Source organism: Sciurus carolinensis, unplaced genomic scaffold (genome assembly GCF_902686445.1).
Source record: "Sciurus carolinensis unplaced genomic scaffold, mSciCar1.2, whole genome shotgun sequence".
Taxonomy (NCBI): Eukaryota; Metazoa; Chordata; class Mammalia; order Rodentia; family Sciuridae; genus Sciurus; species Sciurus carolinensis.
The window spans coordinates 751,135-775,855 of record NW_025920170.1 but is presented as its reverse complement, the minus strand read 5'-3'; the positions used below and the strand labels follow the sequence as shown (position 1 = coordinate 775,855).

Here is a 24,721-nt window from a genome sequence, read left to right as displayed (position 1 = left end):
ACAGAAGAAGATCTACAAGCAATCAACAAACATATGGAAAAATGTTCAACATCTCTAGTAATAAGAGAAATGCAAATCAAAACCACCCTAAGATTCCATCTCACCCCAATTAGAATGGTGATTATCAAGAATACACGCAACAACAGGTGTTGGCGAGGATGTAGGGAGAAAGGTACACTCATACATTGCTGGTGGGGCTGCAAATTAGTGCAGCCACTCTGGAAAGCAGTATGGAAACTCCTTAGAAAACTTGGAATGGAACCACCATTTGACCCAGCTATCCCACTCCTTGGCCTATACCCAAAGGACTTAAAATCAGCATATTACAGAGATACAGCCACATCAATGTTCATAGCTGCTCAGTTCACAATATCCAGATTGTGCAACCAACCTAGATGTCCTTCAATTGATGAATGGATAAAGAAACTGTGGTATATATATATATATATATATATATATATATATATATATATATATAATGGAATATTACTCAGCCATAAAGAATGATAAAATTATGGCATTTGCAGGCAAAAGGATGAAATTGGAGAATATCATGCTAAGTGAGATAAGCCAATCTCAATAAACCAAAAGACGAATGATATCGCTAATAAGTGGATAAGGACACATAATGCGTGATGGGAGGGGTTAGTGTTAGGGTTAGATTTAGGGTTGCGGGGGCAAAAATGGAGGAAGGAAGGACTGTATAGAGGGAAAAGAGGGGTGGGAGGGGTTGGGTGGAAGGGAAAAAATAACAGAATGAATCAAACAACATTACCCTATGTAAATGTATGATTACACAAATGGTATGCCTTTATGCCATGTACAAACAGAGAAACAACATGTATCCCATTTGTTTACAATAAAAAAAAAGTTAAGGAGAAATAAAGGCTCTCTCAATCAAAAAAAAAGTGGGAAACGAAGAGTGTATTTTCTTAACATGTTTGCCAAATGTGTTGGCCTCCAAGAAACATGTTTTCTGTCTTAAGTTGTCCTTACCCTAAGATGTAGTAATACTTTAGAATATTATTAATTTTAAGACCTATGATCATGCCCTCTTAGAAATCTTGAACAAACATGGATTTTGAAAAAGGACAACATTGGGATTTTAATTGGAATTGCATTGAATCTGTATAGCACTTTAGGTAGTATGGCCATTTTGACAATATTAATTCTGTCTATCCAGGAACATGGGAGATCTTTCCATCTTCTAAGGTTTTCTTTAATTTCTTTCTTTAGTGTTCTGTAGTTCTCATTGTAGAGGTCTTTCACCTCTTTTGTGAGATTGATTCCCAAGTATTTTATTTTTTTCGATGCTATTGTGATTGGGGTAGTTTTCCTAATTTCTCTTTCTGAAGATTCATCACTTATGTACAAAAATGCATTGGATTTATGAGCATTGATCTTGTAACCTGTTACTTTACTGAATTCACTTATGAGTTCTAAAAGTTTTCTGGTGGAATTTCCAGGTTCCTCTAAATATATAATCATGTTGTCAGTGAACAGGGATAGTTTGAGTTCTTCTTTTCCTATTCGTATCCCTTTAATTTCTTTGGTTTGTCTAATTGCTCTGGCTAGAGTCTCAAGGACGATGTTGAATAGAAGTGGTGAAAGAGGGCATCCCTGCCTTGTTCCAATTTTTAGGGGGAATGCTTTCAGGTTTTCACCATTTAGAATGATATTAGCTATGGGCTTAGCGTAGATTGCCTTTATAATGTTAAGGAATGTTCCCACTACCCCAATTTTTTCTAGTGTTTTGAGCATGAAGGGGTGCTGTATTTTATCAAATGCTTTTTCTGCATCTATTGAAATAATCATGTGATTCTTAACTTTAAGTCTGTTGATATGGTGAATGACATTTATTGATTTCTGAATGTTGAACAAACCTTGCTTCCCTGGGATAAAACCCACTTGATCGTGGTGCACTATCTTTTTAATATATATTTGTATGCGATGCAATTCCAATTAAAATTCCAATGATGTACCTTGCAGAAATAGAGCAAGCAATTATGAAATTCATCTGGAAGAATAAAAAACTAGAATAGCTAAAGCAATCCTAAGTAGCAAGAACGAAGCAGGGGGTATCGCAATACCAGATCTTCAACTCTACTACAAAGCAATAGTAACAAAAACGGCATGGTATTGGTACCAAAATAGACAGGTAGATCAATGGTACAGAATAGAGGACATGGACACAAACCCAAATAAATACAATATTCTCATACTAGACAAAGGGGCCAAAAATATGCAATGGAGAAAAGATAGCCTCTTCAACAAATGGTGCTGAGAAAACTGGAAAACCATATGCAACAGAATGAAATTAAACCCCTATCTCTCACCCTACACAAAACTCAACTCAAAATGGATCAAGGACCTCGGAATCAGACCAGAGACCCTGCATCTTATAGAAGAAAAAGTAGGTCCAAATCTTCAACTTGTTGGCTTAGGATCAGACTTCCTTAACAGTACTCCCATAGCACAAGAAATAAAAGCAAGAATCAACAACTGGGATAGATCCAAACTAAATAGCTTTCTCTCAGCAAAGGAAACTATCAGCAATGTGAAGAGAGAGCCTACAAAGTGGGAGAATATCTTTGCCAACCATACTTCAGATAGAGTGCTAATTTCCAGAATCTATAAAGAACTCAAAAAACTCTACACCAAGAATACAAATAATCCAATCAACAAATGGGCTAAGGAAATGAACAGACACTTCACAGAAGAAGATGTACAAGCAATCAACAGATATATGAAAAAATGTTCAACATCTCTAGTAATAAGGGAAATGCAAATCAAAACTATCCTAAGATTTCATCTCACCCCAATTAGAATGGCGATTATCAAGAACACAAGCAACAATAGGTGTTGGCGAGGATGTGGTGAAAAAGGAACACTCATTCATTGCTGGTGGGGTTGCAAATTAGTGCAGCCACTCTGGAAAGCAGTGTGGAGATTCCTCAGAAATCTTGGAATGGAAACACCATTTGACCCAGCTATCCCACTCCTTGGCCTATACCCAAAGGACTTAAAATCAGCAAAATACAGAGATACAGCTACATCAATGTTCATTGCTGCTCAATTCACCATAGCCAGATTGTGGAACCAACCTAGATGCCCATCAGTTGATGAATGGATAAAGAAACGGTGGCATATATATACAATGGAATATTGCTCCACAATGAAGAATGATAAAATTATGGCATTTGCAGGCAAATGGATGAAATTGGAGAATATCATGCTAAGTGAGATAAGCCAATCTCAAAAACCTAAAGGATGAATGATCTCGCTGATAAGCGGATGAGGATATACATTGGGGGGTGGGAGGGGTTAGCAATAGGTTTAGGGTTAGGTTTAGGGTTAGCGATAAGGAGTGTGGTAAGAATGAAGGAAAGAAGGACTGTATAGAGGGAAAAGAGGGGTGGGAGGGGTGGGGGGAAGGGAAAAAATAATGAATCAAACATCATTGCCCTATGTAAACGTATGATTACACAAATGGTATGCTTTGACTCCATGTACAGAGAAACAACATGTATCCCATTTGTATACAATAATAATAAAAAAAAAGAAAAAGGACAACAAAGTCTTCCCATGTAAATATAAGACCTCTAACTATTTCTAACTCTGTTCATTCTTCAATTCATCTTTCTTGTTACTTCATTGATTATCATTATGATAGGATAGGTTTAGTTTCTATGCTGCTAGCATCCTAAGGTGATATCTTTGTTGGAGTAATTGTGATTAGGATAATTCAGTTCAAGGAAGGCTGAGTTTAGGACAGAAGCTTCCATTGAAAATTCTTTTTGTGTTGTGACACACATTTTAATGATCTCTTGGCTTACACGAACAACAACATAGGGATTTATCTACATTGAAATTCATGAATTTTCAGATAATGCCAACAATTTCATATGTCATGCTGGTTTTTGTTCTTAGGTTTTCCCCTCATTTGACTTTATAATTGGTTAGTAGTAAAAAGCAGCATTGGCAAATAATCCATAATATTCCAGTACAAAATAATGAAATGCTGTCACAGCTTTTTTGGAAAAGTTTTATGTTAAACCTATTGTTGTTAGGCGAATGTATTGGTTGCTTCCCTTTATCTGGAATGTGTCATAGATTTTTTACTTTTAACCCTCTTTAATCTTTATTCAATTCATTGACTTAAAGTTTGAGAGCTAAACGCTGAGATTTTGGGGTAACAGACTGACTATTGTTTGCATAATTATATTTGTCATTGTACAGAGAAATGATATGAATACCTTTAGTTAAATCTGCACTTTATAAATATCAAAAAAGAGAAATGATGTACAAATTAATTTTTGTATAATCTGTTTGAAACAAGAGTTTTGTTTGCTTAATATTAGGACTTTTCCCCTTTTCTGTAAGTCTCTTGGGATCCTACGGAGAAGCTGTTCTTATTAAACACCAAACATTTAAGTCCATTCTCTGGTACTAGCTATTAATTTGGTTTCATATTCTACTTAAAAATTTAAATACAATAAAAATATTTTTAAGAAAAAGAAAAGTGCAAACACAAATTAATCATGCTTTATTTGACTGCATCTTATTTAGAAAGCTTGCACATTTCAAATCCCATTAAAACTCTCCAAAAGAATATAAGGAATAAGAAAAAATTATGTAGCAATATACACTCATCAAACAGTAGTCCAGTATTTTGAGATGCACATTATATTTTATAGATACTCAACTCACATCTGCTATCAATGTAATATGGTTATGTTTTTACAAACATGAGAAGCTGTTAACAATATACCACTTATTTTAATGATGCCATGGTGCATAGAAAAATAACTCTGACATGCTATCAATTTAATTTTATCTATGCTCCTCCAAAGTGGTGAACTTCATGATATTTAGACAGCATAATAAACAAACACATCCAGTTGTATACATGTCAGCCAACATCAGAACACAGGGCAAGGTGAAGTTGAAATGTGACAAACTCCTTTATGTATATTTGTTGAGCAAAGGGGGAAGGTAATTTGAAAAAGAGAGGCAGAAATTATTAAAACAAATTTTTTTAGTAATATTTTTACTTTTTCTTATTTTCTTGGCTATAATTTCAGAAACTACTGCCTGGTTTCTGATCTGTGGACTTCTGTAGAGTGAGTATCTTTATCCAAATGTAAAGGAAATCATAGCCAGTCGACACACCAAAATTCATAGGATACACATTAGCCTCTTCAACACTAACATATATAGCTTCACAGTAGCATGTATAAAAATGTTTAACAGTACCAACTGCCAAATCACTGTCAGTGGATAAAGTACAGTCATCCTTAAAGATACAGATCCCCATTAATAGAAAGTTGCACCAATTTTCCTCAGTTTTAGCCAAGTGAACCCACTCTATCAATTATAAAAGTAACTGTTTCAACCTGATGAAAGTTTGATCATAAACAGACTCAAAAGGGTCAGCTGAAAAACTGAGTACTGTGGTCATGATACTTTTTATTATAACCAGCATTTGCCCATTAAATGTTTAAAGACAATGTAAAATGGAAATATCTTCTTAAAAATAAGGAATTGTAAAAGATCCCAGCAGCAGGAAGTTTTACTTCTCATCAAATATAAATTGGGTATATTTATTTTGAAAGTCCTTGTTATCATGTTCATTTTCAAAACATTATCGTGAACGAAGAGTATCTTCCTTTAAAAATAAAACATCAACAAACTTCCCTGAAAAGAGCCTTATCGACTGTTAATGAAGGTAGAGTTTTAAAAATGCAGTGATTATGTTTATAAAATATTCAAAACAAATCCTAGAGCAGAAATAAATCCAAATGAAAATGAAAACATTCCTACAAAAGAGTTTTCACCAAGAATAAATCATTTTTTTCTTATGGGTACCTAGGTTTTCTAGTTAAGTAAATTATCCATCAAATATTTACTGACTCAGGGGCGGTGAGCGGGGTACAGGACCTCAGGCGGGGGTCCTGGAGCGGGAGGGCCAGTTCCCACTCCCCCAGCAGTATGGTATCCTGTGCTAAGCCCTCAAAGCCCACTGTCCCACCGCCTTCTTGTGTCCCACCTCTTGATGATTTCAAGTTGCTGGATGGGTTGAGGATGCAGAAGGTGAGGAAGAAGAGGAGGAAGAGGAGGATGATGACCTGAGTGAGCTGCCACCTCTCAGGGCATGGGACAGTCCCCTCTGGAGGAGGCTGAGCAGCCTGGGGCTCTGGCCCAAGAGTTCCTGGCAGCCATGGAGCCTGAGCCTGCTCCAGCCCCAGCTCCAGAAGAGTGGCTGGACATCCTGGCAAATGGGCTGTTGAGAAAGAAGACACTGGTCCCAGGCCCACCTGGCTCAAGCCTACCAGCCAAGGGGCAGGTGGTCACCATGCAGTTGCAGATGTCACTGGAAAATGGCACGTGGGTACAGGAGGAGGAGGATCTGGTGTTCCCCTTGGACAACTGCGAAGTCATCCAGGCCCTGGACCTCAGTGTCCCGCTCATGGACGTGGGTGAGATGGCCATGGTCACTGCTGACTCCAAGTACTGCTAAGGCCCCCAGGGCAGCAGGTGCCCCTACATCCCCCCCACTGGGGCCAGTGCCTGGAGGTCACCCTGAAGACAGCTGTGGATGGGCCTGACCTGGAGATGCTGATGGGGCAGGAGCGGGTGACCCTGACCAACCGGATGCGGGAGTGTGGTAACACCCACTACCAGCAAGAGACTTCCTACTGGCCACCAATTCCTACGACCTTGCCATCAAGGCCATCATGTCCAGTGCCAAATTGGACATGACTTTCAAGGAGGAGGAGCAACTCCTGCAGCTGAAGGTGAAGTGTCTGAACGACCTGGCACCCTCGCAGCTGAAGCTGGACCATTACCGCGCCGCCCTGCGCTCCTGAAGCCTGGTGTTGGAGCACCAGCCCGACAACATCAAGGCGCTCTTCCAGAAGGTCAAGGTGCTGGCTCAGCAAGGCAAATACAGTACGGCTATGCCCATCCTGAGGGCAGCCCTGAAGCTGGAACCTTCCAACAAGATGATCCATGCACAGCTGTACAAGCTGGTGAAGAAACACACTGCTCAACACAGCACAGAGAAGGCCCTCTACCAGAAAATACTGGGAACCCCAGCCAGTTGCCAGCCAAGTGAGTGTACCAGCAAGAGCGCGTAGTCCATTCCTTGGAAGTGGCTGTTCGGGGAGACTGCTGTTGCTCTGGGGGACATGGCACTCTCTGTGGTCATCACTGCCAGGAACTGAGGGACCCGGTGGCTGCCACCCCTCTGCACACCGTGGACCCCACCCTGCACTCCTAACTCCCCAGCTTCCTGTCCACTGTCCTCTGTGGACAGGCCCCCTCTGGATTGGGGGCAGCCAGGATCGGGGGTCACCAAGCCCAGAAAGCAGGAGGGACTGAGGCCCCCTACGAGGAAAGTGGGGTGCAGCCCAGAGGAGGGGCCCTCGTTTGTCCACCCAACTCTCACCCTTCCCCCACCACCCGGCAGGTCTGGGCTCACGCCTGGCCTCAGTATCTCCTCCTCAGTAGGCCTGGGGCAACCCGCCCAGCCCCCCTGACGGCCAGCCCTTCCGACTACCTGCTGCCCCTCTGTCCAGGCTCCCCACAGTGAAATAAAGCCTCCCACACTGCAAAAAAAATGAAAAACAAAAAAAACAAAAAAAAATTTAAAAAAAGAAAGAAAAAAAGATTTACTAACTCAATTGAAACCAATTAACTTTAAAATTCACTACATTTCACTGATTAGCCAAAATACATTGTATTAGTAAACATGGTAGCTGTTCAGAAGCAAAAAGAACACATTAATATTTTTTTCATTTCTACCTTTAGTGTTTTCTCTGAAGGAACAAAGCAAAGCTCCCCAAAGAATCTGCTGAGTCAAGTGAAAAGAAAATAAAAGCAGTTTAAAATAGATAAAATGCACCTTGAAATTTATTTCTAAGATGAAGAACCAAAAGTGAAACATTTTAAAAAGCAAAAGGAATGTGAATCGAAATCAATAGGGAAAGAAATTCCAGCTACTTTATAAAAGCTGATCTTCACAGCTTAGCAAAATTTTTGACTAAAAATATCACACCAATTTACATTAATTTTCTATTCTTTTCCAAAAATGCCCTCTTAAAAAAAGTGCATCCAAAACTCAGCAATTCCATTCTTCCTCAACTTTTCTGATAGCTTTCATGCCACTCCTCTAAAGTTTTGCAAATAGATTCAACTTCCTACTGTAGAGAATGTAAAGAGAGAGCCCACAGAATGGGAGAATATCTCTACCATATGCACCTCAAATAGAGCCCTTATCTCCACATTTTTCTTATCCAATCTCTTTGGGTTATTCATCTTGGAAATAAATTTCAAGGTGTAATGTAGGCATTTTAATATAAAGAACTCAAAAAACTTACACCAAAACACAAATAATCCAATCAATAAATGGGTTAAGGAAATGAATAGAAACTTCACAGAAGAAATACAATTGATCGACCCTCCGCCGCAGCCCGGTCCGGCCGCGCCGCTCCCTTGCAGCTGCCGCCCCTGGCCCAGCCGCCACAGCCCGCGTGGACGCTCCGCTCCTGGCGCCCACTGAAAGGCGGGCAAGCGGGTGGCCGCGCCTGGCCGGCAGAGCTGGGATTAAGCGACGCAAGTAAACAGCTCTGCGATCGCGGCGACAGAGAGTCTCTAGCCTAGCACCCTGCTGGCTGCCCGCAGGCCTCCAGCCCGCTGGTCCTGACCCGCAGCGCCACCACAGAGCCGCGCCCCAGCCAGCCCCGCGGCAGGAAACAATGAAGGGGGACACCAGACACCTCAGTAAAGAGCAGGGCGCCAGCGGGAGGGAGGACTCCATCATCGTCATCAATGGGGCCTGCAGTGACCAGTCCTCCGACTTCAAGGACGCCCCCTTTCCCCCCCATCCTGGAGGTGCCACCTCCTTGTGCACAGTTCCGACCTGGCTGCTCAGAGCAGCCAAACACGGTGCTCATTTTTTCTTCTAACACTTTAAAAGTTGAAGTAGATAGTAAAATGACTTTTTCCTCCCTCCCGAGTTTACCACTCAGAAACAATGGCTAAGATACCAAAACCACATACTCACAGCCCTCCGATACTCAGGTTGAAATGCCAAATCACCCAAGACTGTTATCGCAAGACTTTTAAAAAATGTCTACAGCTCTGTTTGCAGGAGTGTGCAGTTGTAGACATGTAACTGAGGGACATTTTAAAGGCCCAGCATGGAGTTTTTTTTTTTCCTAGGGCTACCAGAAGAGGAAGTGACACATAGTTGAATCTTTGCCTCAGTACAAGGCCATTAGAGTATTTCCCACCATGATGGTGATTCAGCAGGGAAGACATCATCATCATCATCTCATTCAGGGCTGTCCCCCCGACACACGCAAGGGCAGGGGCCACCTTAGCTAAATCCCTCCTGGAAACTGCAATAGAAGCTGCCTCTGGGGAATCTCAGGAAGGGGTGGGCCAGAGTTAAATATAAGCTGCCGGATATTACATAGTAGAAGTTGGGCTTCTCAGTTATCTCCTTCCCTGTGTGACGGAGGGAACCTAGCAAGGTACACCCCCTCATCCCCTCTCCAGTAGGCACAGGTCCCCAGATTCCTCATCCTTTCTGGACTCAAGCCGGTGACAGCCAGGGACAGAAGCACATTCCTAACTTTTTCCCCTCATCTAAGAGATGGCTGGGGGGAAAACTGCAATAAAAGCTCCATCCTCCCTCCAGAGATTTTAAAATCCTTTATTATTCCATGATAACATCATTTTTTAGGGGAACAGGAGGTCGGGCAAGGTGCATTTCTGAAATTCTGCTGTGATGGTTTTTAACATCTTTTACTCCTCTTAACTGGTGCTATTCAGTAGAATCAGGAACCTTGACACATTTTGTGGGGCTTTTTATACACTTTTTAAAAAAACTCTCAAGACTTCTATTTTTATGTTTAACATTTGCATTAATTTTTTTTTTTTTTTGGTAACTGGAGCCACATAACAAGTATGGGGGGGAAAACCGTGCCTTGTTTTCAACTGTTTTTGCTAATTTTTAGGCTGAAAGATGATAATGCCTAGGGATGACCTTATTCTGTTTAATTAAAATCAGTATTTCTCTAAAAAAAAAAGAAAGAAATATAATTGATCAACAAACATGAAAAAGTATTTATCATATGTAGCAATTAGAGAAATGCAAATCATTAATACTCTGATTTGATCTTACTCTAGGGCTGGGGAGATAGCTCAGTTGGTAGAGTGCTTGCCTTGCAAGCCCAAGACCCTGGGTTCCATCCCCAGCACCACAAATAAATAAATAAATAAATAATCTCACTCTAGTCCATTGTGAAGAATAAAATGAATAAAATAGTGTTGGTGAGCAAATGGGAAAAAAGGTACACTCACACACTGCTGATGAGACTGCAAATTGCAATCATTCTGGAAAGCAGTATGGAGATTCCTCGAAAACTTGGAATGGAACTCCCATTTAACCCAGCTATCCCACTCCCTGGTTTATAACCAAAGGACTTAAAATCAGCATACTACATTGACACAGCCTCATCAATGTTTATAGCAGCTGAATTCACAATAGCTAAACTATGGAACCAACCCAGGTTACCCTCAACAGATGATTGGATAAAGAAAATGTGTTATATATGCACAGTGGATTGATTATACTCAGTCTTAATGAAATTATGGCATTTTCAGATTAATGGATGGAACTGGAGAATATAATCCTAAGCAAAATAAGACGTTTCCCAAAATCCAAAGGCCCAATGTTTTCTCTGATATGCAGATGCTGTTACATAATGTGGGGGGAGGGCTAGGGAAGAATGGAGAAACTATTGGGCAGAGGGGAGTGAAGAAAGGGAAGGGGGTGAAGGGGTGTGTAGGGTGGGTAGGGTGTTGGAATAAGATGAATTTTGTTACCTGTGTACATGTATAATTGAGACACAATGGGCGTGACTCTGCATTGTGTACAACCAGAGAAATGAGAAGTTGTGTCAAAATACATTCTGCTGTAATATATAATTAATTAGTACAGAAAAAATAAAAAAAGAAAGAAAGGAAGAAAGAACTTCTAAAGTAAACCACTCTGTTACTTACCTGGAAAATGTATCCTAGTTAAAAAATCTGAAATAATTTATTACCAAATTAGAATTGAAGTAAAACAAAGTTTTCTTATAAAGACTTTAAAGAAAAGGAAAAGAGAGCATGCATTCAAAACCAGAGATGAAGACAAATATTCTTATCTATGCAGGCACTGGTAGATGCAGTTTGTTACTTTACTTATTGTAAGACAATACACCACCCTACATTTTTCTTCATTCACTATTCACTGGGCTACCAATATTCAAGTTTGGAGAATTTAATATTTGAAAAAATAAAACATGAAATTGAAGCTTGTCCCTCAATCATTTCAGAAAACTATGGCAGGTTTGTGTGATATGTTATATACTTAGAGACTATTATAACCTACATTGGCTATTTTAAGGCACAAAAATCATGTTCCATTTACTGGTTCTAAGATAGAATGATCACTACGTAAATAATATTGTCAGCAGGCTCTGTAAATGAACAAAAATTGGCCAGGAACTGGCACATCTTGTTCATACCAAAATAACTTGAAGTTTAAAACAATCTCTTTTAATTCAGATAAAATATGCTATGCCAAAGTGCAGCAAATATTATGGGACACACAATGAGACACTGACAGGGAATTGCTGCATGGAACTTACTAAACCCACCTGGAAAGCAATTCTGTACAATTTCTGCATTGCATGCAAAGCTCAATTCTGTGTGGATGGAAGTTATTCCTTGATGTCAACTTCTCAATTCAGCCACAGTTTAAGTTGCACAGCATCAACTCCATTTATTTTTTATTTTTATTTTATTATTTTTGGGGAGGGTACCGGGAATTGATCTCAGGGGCACTCAACCACTGAGCCACATCCCCAGTCCTATTTTTTTTTCTTTTGTATTTTATTTATAGACAGGGTCTCATTGGCTTTCTTAGTGCCTTTCTGTCTGTGAGGCTGACTGAACTCGTGGTCCTCCTACCTCAGCCTCCTGAGCCCCTGGAATTATAGGCTGCACCACAGCACTCTGCACATCAACTCCATTTATATATAGTCTGAACATCATCTTATCTCAAACAAAACCAAGGTTTTCATAAAGTTTCAAAGCAGATTTATTTGTTATTTGTTATTTCTGTTTCCAAAACAACCTCACTGCAGTCTCCTTCAACCATGGCACATGTCGCTTTCTTAATCAAGTTACTACTACTGCCATTTCTCCTGTATTTGGAATCCACAGCTAGTATGACAATATAACCTCTGAAAAACATTTTTTTGGCATATCCAACTTGCAAATAATGACACCTACACACTCTTTCCCTACCATGGCCAAGAAGCACAGCTGTGTCCAGTTGTGGATACAATATCTATACATATAAATGCAGTAGGAGTCAGACAGATCTTTGGTGATCAGTCTCATGATACCAGGCATTTGTAGCTTGGATTCATATCAGAAATATCATGTCATCTGATCATCCATAGGCTCGATCTCCCTGCTCTCCTAATGACTTTGTAAACAGCAACCATTGACCAGGGACCAAGACAGCAGCCACAACTTCTAGTCTTCTACTCTGTGCCTGCCGTCAGTCTACTGCAGGCCACCGCAGGGTCACTGGCCCTGGGATGGGGAGCACAGTTCTTGCATTAATGCAGAAGGAGTGAAGGGGTCACTCTCCTGAGAGTATCCCTGGCTCCCTTTGTTGCAGTCACTTTGAGGTCCCTGTTGAGGTTGGCTGTGCTCCTGGCCACCTGGACCTTGCTCTTGAGGGAAGCAGCCACACGGACGTGTCACAGTTCATGGCTGATCAATCCAAAGACCTGTTTCTGCTCCTGGGGAATCAGTTAGCCGCCCACCCAGCTCCTGCTGACAACGCCTTTGTGCTCCTTGTCATCCTTCTGGTCCTTGCTGCAGCAGGTGAGAGCAGAACCCGCCCGGAAGGGGCAAACGGGTTTGCCCACTGCCAGGGCCAGAGGTGCTGGTTGTGGGAGGAGGCTGCTAGGCCCAGGTGGTACATCCATCATCCCCGCACTGGTCCCAGTCACCGATGCCACCACTCCTCTTCCTCAGCAGCCCTGACTGCCAAGAATCTCACCTAGTCACAGTCGCCTTTTGAAGTTGTAAATTTTAGATGGCACGTTACCTTGTTTTTCCACATTTCTTGTGTTGCTATGGTAAGATTTGCACATCTGCTTGGATGGATATTTCTTGACTTTTATGTGGTGCCTTCACAGTATGCAACTTACTTCTGTCAGTGTGTCTTGGGGTTGTTGTGCAACAGTGAGTTTATTTCAAACTGGACTCCACAGTGTAATCTTCTAACTCTCTTGTTAGCAGTTTATGGATTTGGGAACAGAGTGCACAGCATTATGGTCAGAGAGACCACTGGCTCTTTAAGACATGTCAGTATGGAGTAATTCTAGTACTTCAGGCACATGTAGCATAGGCAGCAGAGAATGCGATGGAACACAGAGAGAAAAACAGAAAAGAAAAGAAGGTCAAGGATTCCTCCTAGCCAAGGTGCTCAGAATAGGTGCTCAGAACCTAAGAGTAGGTTCTCTTAGGCTTATGTTTATTTTGGGGGATTTATGGAGTCTAAGGTATCTTCATATTATAAACATTTCTTTATATGTTCTAAAATATTGTTAAATGTTTTACAATTATCTTTCATATCATTATTTGAATAAATTGGAATGGTATTTTGGTTATGGACAGTTCTTTTAAAATTTTATGCATTTTCTCATTATACTGAATGATAATATTTCCAAATGTTTTGTCATCAACTTTCAGAATTTTCAACTTTTCTAGAAAATTATTCATTTGGTACAAATAGCTAATTTTATTTTTATAGGGTTCAGTAGGAACTTATGTATAATTTATAGCAATATAAAATAGACAATGTAATATGTTGAATATATTTTATATAATTAAATATTGTATATTAATATTTATTATTTTCACTTATATATTTGTAATATAACATTCACTTTACACTTTACATGTGGTATAATCATACATGCATCTTATATTTATGTATATTATTGCAAAATGTACATAATCTGATATAATATTCATATACATGCATTACCTATTCCACCATATTGCTTTATTCAAATGTGTTAATTTTGGTTTGATTCCTATTAATTCACTCTTCTTTGATTCTTCTTTTTCTTTTCTTGAATGGCTGATCAGAAAGAATGCACAGAGAATCTAAAAGAGGTATGTTGAAATACAACTGTAACCTTCTCAGCAAAATATTCTCTGATATTTTATGTACATTTAATTTAATATATGAAATATAGGTAACTACTTGCTAGAGACACCTGTGTGAAACAATAAATTTGAGAAATAAATACCTACATGTTTTGTTTGGCTTCCATTGCATTGGTAACTTTACCTAAATAAATACACCTTTATTTAAGTTTTCCTTTTTGGGTACTAGTTTTTTTCTCTGAAATTACTATTACAAAGTATCACGTTTTTGTGTGATTAAAACATGTCTTGGGATATTATTATATTTTTATTTTTCTGTTCCTTTTTTGTTTTTTTGGTAGCATATAACTTGAAATTATAGAAAAACTCAATGATGCTATAAAGAGTATATTTTTATTATGTAAAACAATATTACACTTAGAGTTTAAGGTTTTTTAATTTCCCATATTTTTTATTTTGTTTCTTGAAAATTTTTTACTTATTTTAATTAGTTATACATGACAGTAGAATGCATTTTGACACATTGTATCCAAATGGAGCACAACCACTCCATCCTCTGGCTGTACATGGTGCAGATTCACATCCATAGTGTAATCATACGTGTGTAGAGGGTAATAATGTCTATCTCAATTCACTGTCCTTCTGTTCCCCACATCCCTCCTCTCCACTCATTCCTCTCTGCACCATTCAAAGTTCCTCCATTATTCCCTACCACCCCCATTATGAATCATCTGTGTATCAGATAAAACATTCAATCTTTGTTTGTTTGGGATTGGCTTATTTAGCTTAGCATGATATTCTCCAGCTCCATCTACTCACCTGCAACTGCCATGATTTCATTCTTATTTAAGGCTGAATAATATTCCATTGTTTATTTATCACATTTTCTTTATCCATTTATCTATTGGAGGGCATTTAGGTTGGTATCATAGTTTAGCTATTGTGAGTTGAGCTGCTATAAACATTTATGTGTCTGTGTTCCTGTAGTATACTGATTTTAAGTCCTTTGGGTATAAACTAAGGAGTGGAAATACTGGGTCAAATGGTGGTTCCATTCCATGTTTTCTGAGGAATCTCCATACTGCTTTCCAGATCCATATTGCTTTCCAGAGTGGTTGCACCAATTTGCTGCCCCACCAGAAATGTATGAGTGTACCATTTTTCCCACATGCTCAAGAACAACTATTGTTGCTTGCATTTTTCATAATTACCATTCTGACTGAAGTGAGATGAAATCTCAGAATAGTTTTGATTTGAATTTCCCTAATTGCTAAAGATGATGAACACTTTTTCATATGTTTGTTAGTCAATTATATTACTTCTTCTGTGAAGTGTCTTTTCCATTCCTTAGCCCATTTAATTGATTGGGTTATTTTTGGGGGGGAGTATTAAGTTTTCTAAGTTCTTTATATATACTGGAGATTCATGCTTTATCTGAGGTGCATGTTGTAATTATTTTCTCACATATAGGATTATTTCTTACTAGACAAATGTGCCAAAAACATACATTGGAGAAAAGATAGCCTCTTCAACAAATGGTACAGGGGAAACCTTGAAATTCATATGTAGCAAAAGGAAAATAAACCTCTATTTCTCACCCTGCAGAAAAATCAACTCAGAGGGATCAAAGACTTAGGCACTAGAACAGAGATCCTGAACCTAATAGAAGAAAGTAGGCCCAAATCTTCACCATGTCAGCTTAGGACCCCACTTCCTTAACAAGATCCCTAAAGTGCAAAAAGTAAAATCAAGAGTCAATAAATTGGATGGATTCAAAATCTTATTTTTCTGTTTCTTATTGCATGCTTTTAATATCTTTGAAATTGAATTTATTACATGCCTGGTTTTGTTTTGTTTCGTTTTCATACAAGCTGTTTCCTGCAAATATTTGATTATTCATGAAGTTGCCTTAAAAGTAGTAAAACAAATCTTATTGAAATGCATGTGAATCAGCAGTGCATTTTAATTAGTGGACAGAACTAAGGTGATTTTTTTCCTTCTCATGGAATAGCATCACTCCTCAACATTTATAGCTAATTTTTCTTGAATTGATAATTTCCTATACAAAGAAAACTTCCAATATCTTAACTTTTGTATTGAAACCTAATAGCTTTCCTTTTTTGAACTGAGAATGACCTGTTTCCTTACTCTTTGGCTTGTAGAATTTTATTGCATGTGTCAATTAGTAATGATCAATAATTCTTTGGCAGTTTCAGGAAGGGAGGGTGTGTACTGGCCAAGAGGTGTCTGTGGTGAGGGAAGGGAAGTTTCAAGTGAAAGGTTTCTGCTGTCCTGCTCTCCTCTGGCAGCATCATACTGGAGCCCAGCAGCTTGCCTATGCATATCCAGCTTCCCTAGGAGGTAGCCCAGGTGACAGCAAGTCAGAGGCTCCTGTGACTATGACAGCAGTGCCTGCTTCAGTCCCAGCTGGTCCCAGGCCTTGGCCCTGGCTGGCCCATCTACAGTGGTGCATATAAGCTGCAGAAAGTTGTGGACAGTAGAGTTACTACTGTGATTCAGGCTACCCTATGCAAGCCCAAGCAAGAATGTGTAGCAATAAAGTTATCAAGTTGGAAAAATGACAGACCAGTGTGAATGAATCATTAAAAGAAATTCAAACCATGAGTCAGTGTAGCCATCCCAATGTAGTGACCTATTACACCTCCTTTGTGGTAAAAGATGAACTTTGACTGGTCATGAAATTGCTAAGTGAAGGCTCAATGTTGGACATCATCAGATCCATTGTCAACCAAAGACAGCCTCAAGAACAGAGTTCTGGAAGATGTGGTAATTCTTAAAGAGGTTTTAGAAGGCTTAGACTATCTACACAGAAATGGTCAGATTCACAGCGACTTGAAATTGGTAATATTCCTCTGGGTGAGGATGTTTGGCACAAATAGTAGATTTGGGGGTAAGTGCATTCTCAGCAACAGGGGGTGATGATACAAGTAATAAAGTAAAAAAATGTCTTGGCATGAGTTGATGGATGGCACCTGAAGTCATGAAACTAGTAAGAGACTACAACTTCAAGGCTGACATGTGGAGTTTGGGTATTACACCATTGTAATAGTACCAAGCAGCACCGTATCACAAATAACCTTCCATGAAAGTGTTAATGCTGACTTTGCAAAATGATGCACCCACTTTAGAAACCCAAGTAGAAGATAAATGATGAAAAATTACAGCAAGTCCTTAGAAAATTACTTTCACTTTGTCTTCAAAAAGATCCTTGCAAAAGGCCCACAGCAGCAGAACTTTTAAAATACAAACACTTCCAGAAATCCAACAACAGAGAGTACTTGATTGAGAGTCTCCTTACCAGATGCCAGACATAGACCAAAGAGCCAAGAAGGTAAGAGTAGTTCCGTTGTCAAGTGGACACCTCCATAAAACTAAAGGTAGGAACTGGGAGTGGAGTGACAAAAAGGTGGATGAGAAAAGTGAAGAGGGGAAAAGAGCTACTTCTCAAGAAAAGTCATGAAAACTAAGAAAATCCAGAGGTCTTGGTGAATATCAGTATCATCCCCCAGCAAATAGAGTAACCCCTGAGCACAAATCTTGGGGCCAACCCCAATGTGAGTGAAGACTACAGAGATGCTTCTTGTGCTGTGCATCTTGTTTAAGATTGAAAAACTCCAGAAAGGGACTTAATAATATGTGGTTTGAGTTTTCTCCAGGAAGAGATATGGTCAATGGTATATTGCAGGAGCTCTTCTCTGCTGGCCTGGTTGATAGTCCTGATGTAGTCATAGAGGCTGCTAACTTACAGCAGATTATTGATGATGCCAAAGCTTTAAAAAGATTGACATTTAAGTTGGCTTCTGGCTGTGAAGGGTAAGAGATTCCTGATGAAGTGAATCTGAGTGGGTTTGCTGAACTCAGTGTGAGCTGATGTATATCCCTGGCTGTCACCATGATTGGTCATGCCCTCCTCCATACCCACTCCCTGTCCACTTCCTCCCACCCCCTCACTTCCAAGTCCCATCAACATCAGAAGATTGTGAAGAGGCTAGTTTTAATAAAATGGGATAAAAATTGATTTCTAAAACTTGCAACACTCCGAGTTCTGCTTTATTCTCTAGCAAATTACTCTATGAGACCAAGCAAATGCTACAGCTGCCTGAGTGTTGCTGATTTGTCCAGAAGCTATTTAATATTCTTAGCAGTCAATTCTGATAGCCTTTGAATGAAAATAATCTGAAATACACTCAGGTGTTTCTATTTACTGATAACAAAAGGAATTTTCTATCAGAAACCTCTTTCTCTGTTCATTGTTGTTATTTCTGTTATAATAATTCAATTGTATATCTGACAATACTGCCTCTTTCATGTTGTATTTCAAAATTAATACACTTATAAAATTAAGATTTATTAGCCAAACTTGAATTCTAGTTATAAAACTGAATGTAAATATTATTTTTCATTTATTTATGCATTACACATCTTACCTATGAGAAAAATATATTTGATTATATGCTTCTTGCAGTTAATCTCTTGTTATTTAAACAAAATATTCAGGTCTATCTGTGGAGTATTTGTAAATTCTATTTCTTGAAATGACTGAATTAGGAACTTGGATGCTTCTTCTTTTGATTTGTTTGCCTGAAAACCAATCCACGATCTTATGGTTTCTTGGGAGAGGGGAGTGCCTTGCAAACTTTCACATGAAGAATGTGTCTGAGGCCAATTTCCTCTGGAATAGTCTCAGATCTAAAATTTTCTGTACATAAGGTGGCATATGTAAGATATGGGTCATTGCAACATTTAGGATGTCATAAAAAATGTTGTCATTTGGTTAGGTTGCTAACTATATCCATCTCTAATTTGGCTCTCCTGAAGAGATAGTATTTATTGTTCTAAAGGTAATGAGATTGAAAATACCAGAACCTGAATTTCACTTAAAGTGTGCTGAATACCTAAGTGTAGTGAAAATAATAGGGGTTGTGCAATGACTGAAAGGTAAAATGCTGCCAAGTTTCAAGAATAAATACTTTTAATACACATAACCTTCTGCTTGACTATGTATTCTGAAACTAGTATACATTAGAATTTTCACAATTGAAGTGTGAACTTTCAGGGAGGTGGTCTCCCAGGATGGCACTATGGCTCTTTTCCAGTGAACCCTAGATATGTCAACACTTTAATATTATTTTTATATTACTAAGAAAATAGTTATTTATAATTGCCTTAGCATACTTATTAAGGTGTTCAAGAGCCATTTGCATACAATTAAATGTAATTCATTCCATTATATTGTTTGCACATTGATTATTCAAAGATAACTACAAAGGTAAAAGGAAAATAGGAAAATAAAAGCCTAATGAAAAAAATTTGCTCTGCACTTATTAAGAGATGTTTGTATGCTTAGGGAGAAAATTGCACTAGAGTGAACAAAGGCAAACAGGAAAAAAGAACATCTGTGATCTGTGATATATTATCTGATTCAAGGAAGAGCAATTAGTGATCTGGAATATACATCTTACCATAAGATGATCCTGTAGCTCTTTTCCTTTTCATAAGTGATGTATCACCACATGTCTTCAGAGAGCTGATGGTAGGGACTTATTTCCCACTCATGTCTGGATAAGCAAGGAGAAATTCTCCGGGCCTCATAATAGATATGAGCTGCTACTCACTGTCACTGTGGGAGGGGAGCACTCAGAAAACAGATCTTGCTGGGTGAAGTTAATGGTCTCCATGTTTGTGTCCACCTCAAATTCCTATGTTGAGATCCTAACCCACAGGGTGTTGATACTAGAAGTGGGCAGTGGGATGTGATTATGTGACCTATGGGATTGGTGTTCTCACGAAACAGGGTTATGAGTGCACATGGGAACTCTTCAACCATGTAGGACCCAGTGAGAAGGCACTAGGAACCAGGAAACTGGCCCTTACCAAAGACTGATGTTCTGGTACCCTGATCTTGGACTACCCAGTTTTAGACACTAAAAGAAACTGAATCTGTAGTGTTTGAAAACTATTCAGCATATCATATTTTCTGTAGCCGCCCAAATTTTCTTCAACAGGTATTCAACTGGCAATATTCTAGGGTTCAATTTCTCTTTCAACAGCTCCACAGGGTAAACTGGTTGGGTAAGTTATGTTCTAAGATTTTAATCATGTCATATTTTTTAAACAAACGATTTTGAATTTTTAACCAACAGCAGTTATACTTTAAAAGACTCCAGTCATTTCAGTTCTTGAGTCTTTAAAATTTTATTATGTGATTTATTTTATATGTAAAATTCCCCTTTTGTGCGTTTATGGTCTAAATATCTTTGCTATTCTAAGTCACTTATGACTTAGTTCCAGTTGTAAATGTGATGTTGCTGTCATGCTCTAATTTTCCTTATTCTTTATGCTTTATTTACTTACACTTTTTATATCCACTTAATATTCAGAATTATTTTGGGGGGAGAGATTATAAATATAAGATTTAATCTGTAATATTTAAGTAGAAGTTATAAGTATTTACTTCTTCAGAGTAATCCTATTTGAGAAGAGTGTTATATGGAATATGGAATAAGAATAGTAAAAGCCAAGATAATATAATATTAATAATTTTAATATACTGTTATATACCATTTTACAATTCAGCAAAGTCATTTTATTTAGTCCTGACAGCATTTCCAAATAATAGTTGCAATTACTCTGAGAGAGTCATTATTATTACTATTCAGCTGAATGTTCTGTAAAGTGGAGATAATAATAAGTACATAGGTTCTTGTGAATATGAATACAAAATTATACTCTGAAATTTATGAGCTTTGATTTTAAGATTTATATAAATTTATAAATTAATTTCACCTTAATACAATACACAAAAATATAGAATAGTGCCTGCATAATTTGCATTTATGAGAGGTCTAAAAATATCTTTTCAAAGATGTTCCCATCCTAATCTCAACAACTGGAGAAGATTCAGTGTTATATGACCAGAGGAAATTAAGGTTGTAGGTAGGATTAATGTTGTCAGTCACATGCTAAGTAGATCACCCTAGAAGAGCCAGGTCAACTCAGTATAATTGCAAGGCCTTTTCAAACTTGAGTGATTGAAGCAGATTCTAGAGAAAACATGACAGAAAGCAAAGATGAAGTCATGCAAAGCGAAGCCTCAGTCTGGTTTTCCTACTTTAAATGATCAAGAGAAGCCACAGGTCAAGAATTCCACCAAGTCCTAGAAGATAGAAAAAGCAAGGCATGGTATTCTTTCTTCAGCTTCTTAGTTTTCTTTTAATCTACTAAACTAGTAGTATTTTTTGTAACAGCAATCAGAATCATGAGTGCTCAAAAAGTATTACTTTCATAAATCCCAATTTTAAAGATGAAAAAAATGAGCAAAAGAAGATTAATATTCCTAAGATCATATTGTAAACCTTAGAATTAGAATATAAATACACATTGTGTAAATTAACGACTATTCTTTACTTTCAATCACAATGTTAAAGTTTTTAATGCTTGCAATACTACCATAAAAAAAAATTAAAGGTCCTTGTTCCCAGCCCGCAGCAGCTTCAGCTCAGTCTGAGAGGAACAAAGTGCTGTGGGAGCCAAAGACTTGGTGGTGGCTACATGGATCTGCTCTTCCTTCTGGTCACCATCCTCTTTCCTGTTCAGGCCTTGCCTGTGTGCATATTTTCTTCCAAATGACAATTTAGGATCCACTGATTGATTCCTAGCACTTCCCCTTTGCTCTTTGTTCCTTAACCTGCTGCCTTTATCCTAGGTGCTTCTGCCCTCCCTGCGTGGACTCAGAATGCAAGGGTGGGTCACCAGTTTGTGCTTTTGGTCTTGGCTTAGCCCCTGCAGCCTCTTCTCTGCCAACTGTCCCATTGCTGTGTTCTCCCCGCCAGAATGCCTCACTGCCTGCCATGGCAACAGTGACCTCCTTGTCACAGTGGACAGGCATTGGCGCGGGTGTCCCCACCACTCTGAGGAGTCCCACACAACTATTGCAGCTGCAGAAGGAGGACCTCCATGAGTTCAATAACCAATGTGCGCAGTCTGAGACAGAAGAGTGGGCTGCAGCTGCAGGTGACTGAGTGGAAAGAGGTACCCAGTCACTAGTTCAAGGGACTCAAGGCACTATAAGAAACCAAGCTGGCCCATGCACGACAGGCGCTAGAGGATGCAACTCAAGAGTCAGCCAAGCTGCAGATGGAGTTGGGTAAATGCAAGACCAAACATGACTAGCTTCTCCTCAATTATGCTAAGAAAGAATCTGATATTAATTGAGCCTAGATCAAGCTTTGAGAATGTGGAGCAGCACTAAACTCTAAAGATACAACTCTAGCTACTTTACACTTGGTGTTCAAAACAAGTTTAGAGGGAGATTTAGAGGACCTGAAGGATCAGCTTTCCCAGGTGGAAGACCCATGAGCTGCTGCCAAAAACACAAAGAAACTTTACTTAAAGTGGATTTGGAGAATCATTTTCAGAGTCTTCTTGAGGATTTGGAGTTTTGTAAAAACCTGTATGAAGAGATTAATGAGACAAGAAAGTATGAAACACATTTGGTAAAAGTGGATTCTGGATGTCAGATTGAGTATGTATATAAGCAGGCTCAAGTCCTTCATGAGGTGAGAAAGCAACATGACGCCCAAGTGAGGCTGTACAAGGAAGAGGTGGAGCAGATTTACCATGCCAAACTTGAGAATCCCAGACTGTCCTCAGGGATGAATACTGACTGCTACTGTCAACAGTGCCAGGGAAGAAATGAGGGAAAATCCTGTGAGAATTGAAAGACTTTCATCTCAACTTTCTGTTCTACAAAAATCTAGATAGAGCATGTTTGAAAATAATTCAAAAGTTTGAGGGCTTGCTTGCAAAGAAAGAGCTTGTCACTGCATGCTGACAAAGAGCGATGGGTAAATAAGGGATAAGGGATCAGGTGCAGCAACAGCTGACTGATTATGAACAACTTCTTGATGTTAAACTTGAAAGCCGTGCTTACAGGAAACTCCTAAAAGGCAAAGAGGAGCTGCTGAAGCCCTCTACAAGTCCTTCTTCCCATGTGTCAGTGCCCTGTGCATCCTCAAGGGGTAGTGTGTGCACAAGTAGAGGAAAGCAGAAGGGAGTTCATGTGGAAGAATCAAAGGTCAGCAGTAGTGTCAGCATCTTTCATTCCACCTCAGTCACTGGGAATGTGTCCATTGAAGAGATCGAGGTTGATGGGAAATTTATTCACTTGTGAACAGGATCAATCAATGGCAGGCAGAAGTGATCATGAAAATTGTAGACACATCGATGCTCACAACATACTTCAAGATATGTGCTGAAGGCAGGTCAGACTGTTTCAATGGGGGCTGCAAATCCTGGTGTCATGACCAGTCCTCCCACTGACCTCTTCTGGAAGAACCAGAGTTCTTGGGCACTGGTGAAGATGTGTAGTTTATACTGAAAATTTCACAGGGAGAGGAGGTTATACAAATAAGTACAGTCTTTTAAACAACCATACCTGAAGAGGAAGAACTAACTGGGGTGGTTGTTGAGGAAGAAGTATTCCACCAGCAGGGAGCCCCAAAATCATCCAACAGAAGCTATGCAATTATGTAAACTTCTCAAGTCAACTGCCTTCCTTACGGTAAAGATGTATGATAATTGTTAAGGATATACAATGCAGAGCCTTCTCAAAAGCACAGACTATTTTCATATTTCTTTTACATAAGTTTTTACGCTGTGAATCTGATGTCCTTAATTTCCTTTTTGACTGAAAATTTTGTAAAATAAATCATATCCATACACTTTGTTGCAAGATGTGAATTATTGACACTATTAACTGTGTACTGTGTGGAAAGGGTCACTCACAATTTTTGGCTTTAAAAAACATGTATTTTCTTTTCTTTTTCATTTTTAAATTTCTTTGAGAATGTGAGGGAAGGATAAATAAATCACTGTTTGGCATAATTTGGAGATTGCTCCATACAGATTAGTGATCTGCTCTTGATTGTTTTCTGCTATAAAAAAAACTGCTGTGAGGGATTGGGGAAAACATTTTTTAATCTATTGAAATTCTGTCCTGAATTTTATTGTAAAAAGCATTCAAAGTAACTTTTTTTAAAATGGAAAAGAGACATTTAGTAAGATGGTTGATGTTAATCTAATCATCATGTAAACACTGTGGATGAAGAATTCCACAAAACTTGGTTTTATGGTTACTTCTGTTAGATTCTTAATTCCGGAGGGGAATGAGGATGGGGTGGTGAGATGGAGGGAGGGGCTTCTCTACTAAAATGCATCAGTAACATGTTTAAATTTTATGTGACATTAACAAATAAAAAGGCTGCTTTAATGTTAAGCCCCCCAAAATTAAAGAGATAACAACTCAACTTTCTATACAGTTTTTATATAATTATCATCTATTATAGTTACATAAATCATTCAAGTATCAAACATTTCTAATTATGAGTCAAAAGAAATGAAGGTTAAATTCTAAACTCTCAGTTTTTGTAAATCAAATCTATGATAA

At 38.7% G+C, this 24,721-nt stretch overlaps 4 pseudogenes; 3 read left to right on the top strand and 1 right to left on the bottom strand.

Annotated features, from left to right (window-relative positions):
- The first annotated feature begins 5,991 nt into the window (after positions 1-5,991).
- On the top strand, positions 5,992-7,226 carry LOC124974715 (peptidyl-prolyl cis-trans isomerase FKBP8-like; annotated as a pseudogene).
- A 4,753-nt stretch (positions 7,227-11,979) lies between these two features.
- On the bottom strand, positions 11,980-13,064 carry LOC124974706 (N-alpha-acetyltransferase 30-like; annotated as a pseudogene).
- A 384-nt stretch (positions 13,065-13,448) lies between these two features.
- On the top strand, positions 13,449-17,836 carry LOC124974705 (STE20/SPS1-related proline-alanine-rich protein kinase-like; annotated as a pseudogene).
- A 4,288-nt stretch (positions 17,837-22,124) lies between these two features.
- LOC124974714 (lamin-B1-like) lies at positions 22,125-23,808 on the top strand (annotated as a pseudogene).
- Positions 23,809-24,721: the final 913 nt, after the last annotated feature.